The 2250-nt window shown below is 39.3% G+C and overlaps 1 long non-coding RNA gene across 1 annotated transcript in view; it reads left to right on the top strand.

Moving 5' to 3' along the window:
• The window catches only part of LOC107182274, a 3970-nt gene extending 1864 nt beyond the window's left edge, over positions 1 to 2106 (top strand). Inside the window, exon 2 of the long non-coding RNA XR_001512988.1 lies at positions 1527 to 2106. This is a non-coding gene — a long non-coding RNA (uncharacterized LOC107182274). The remainder of the gene's footprint in view (positions 1 to 1526) is intronic.
• Positions 2107 to 2250: the final 144 nt, after the last annotated feature.

The raw sequence follows: 2250 nt of genomic DNA, 5'->3' as shown, positions 1-2250 counted from the left end.
AATATATTAAAAAAAAATTCAGCAAACAGAGCTCTAGTTATATCTAGGACAGAAAATTTCATATACTGAGTTGTGTACTAGAGAAAAATGTGAGGCAAGCAGATTAGGTTTTGCTTTCTACATAACCCTTCAATACCTCATACATAATAGGATTTAATAAACATGTGCTATTTATAAAAAAAAAAGAGAAGAAAATTTCAGCAAGCATTATTCAACCTCAAAAAGTTCAGATTAGATGGGATAGTCTTAACACCTTAAATGATTTTCAGAAACTGTTAGGGGATATAAATTGGCTTCGACCATCTATTGGCATCCCTACCTATCAGTTACCTAATCTATTCCGAGCATTAGAAGGATCTTAAGATCTCAATAGTCCTAGGCAATTGACTCCTGAGGCAGAAGCTGAATTACAATTAACTGAACAAATTCAGGCAGGACAGTTAGATCGTATACAATTGCTACAGAATCTTAAAGTTTTAATTATTCATACCACACATTCTCCAACGGGAATTCTTATGCAGGATACTAACATAATTGAATGGGTATTTTTTACCTCATAAATCCAGTAAAAAATTACGTATTTACAGAAAATTTGCATTTTAATAGAAAAGGCAAGAATCCGTTTGCAACAATTATGTGGACAAGATCCAGATGAAATAATAATACCCTTTAGTAAACAACAACAAGATATCCATTGGCAATTATCAGATGATTGGCCGAGAGCCTTTAGTAATTTTATGGGAAAAAATCATAATATTTATTCTAAAGACAATAGAATTCAGTTTTTGAAAAGGACTCAATGGATTTTGCCAAAAATAATTTCTCCCACTCCCCTATCTGGAGCAGAAACTTATTTTACTGATGCAAACAAACAAGGAATGGCTGGATACAGTAATTTTAAAGAAAATAAAGTAGTACAATCTCCTTACCAATCAGTACGAAAGGCAGAATTGTCTGCAATTGTTATGTTACTACAAGATAAAGATTCTATGTCTCTTAACATTATCACTGACTCTCAATATACGAAGTTTACTGTTCAACACATTGAAACGGCTACTATCTTTGATGATGGGTCTAACTTGCATGAACTATTTCTACAGCTTCAAATGCTCTTGCGCCTCCGGCATGATCCTGTCTATATAACACACATTCACGCTCACTCTTTACTACCTGGACCTTTATCTGCTGGGAATGCTAACATTGATCAATTGGTTGGTACAGTAACCTCCACTCAAAGAGAGGATAATATGTATCATTCCAATGCTAGGGCATTGAAAGAAAAGTCATATCACTTGGGGACAGGCTAAAAATATTTTACAAACATGCCCTCACTGTCAGCCATTGCACACTGCTCGCTTACCCATGGGAGTTAATTCCCGAGGAAAAACTGTTAATGCCCTTTGGCAAATAGATATCACTCACGTGCCAGAATTTGGCAAACTTAAATTTGTTCACCATTCTATTGATACTTATTCTCATTTCTCATGGGCATCGGTGGGGTCGAGGTTATGCTTATGTTTCCACAGGAACCAAGAAGTTCTGGAGTCCTGATAAAAGAATCAAATTGAGGCAGGGCGAGCAAGAGGAAGTGTGATGAAGCGGGACTGGAAGACCGGTTTGCGCAGCTAACCATCCAGGGAGGACAAACAATTCGCTTGCCATTGCCTCCCACCCAAAACACCCCTCCACCTACATGGGGACAGGTGAAGCGCCTATGCCAGGAAGGGGAGCGTCTTGTGACTGCCCATGGAAGGCCCTGTACTTCCCTACATTATTTGTGGCTATGCTGGCTGTCCTCACTAACCAGGTAAAAGGGCTGAACTATACTTATTGGGCCTACATCCCAAATCCTCTGTTAATGAGAGGGGTTTCTTGGACAGATGTGACTGTACCTATATATACTAATGACCCTGATTGGATGCCTGGACCTTTTGATGATCGTGGGCCTATGAAACCAGATGAAGAAGTAACAAGAATGAACAACTATTCGACAGGAGTTGCCAGATGCCTGTGTGTCTGGGACTAGTCTGCAGAAGATCCCATAAAGCCGCAGCAGTGAACAGTCAATGCAGTGCTATCTTCTCTGTCATGAACCCGAAGCAAAACTAAAAGGGGGAATTGTAGTTGGTCAAGTGGAATAAAGTTAACTAGAAGAGGACGTTCTGCCAAGAAAAGGCGGGGGCCTGCAAGCGGGCCACGTCAGAAAAAAGTCTTGCACACAAGACTTAATGTTCAGAGGCAGAATTTTCC

This window comes from Myotis davidii, unplaced genomic scaffold, assembly GCF_000327345.1.
Source record: "Myotis davidii unplaced genomic scaffold, ASM32734v1 scaffold975, whole genome shotgun sequence".
In the NCBI taxonomy this organism is placed as follows: Eukaryota; Metazoa; Chordata; class Mammalia; order Chiroptera; family Vespertilionidae; genus Myotis; species Myotis davidii.
This window is presented reverse-complemented; position numbering and strand designations above follow the sequence as displayed.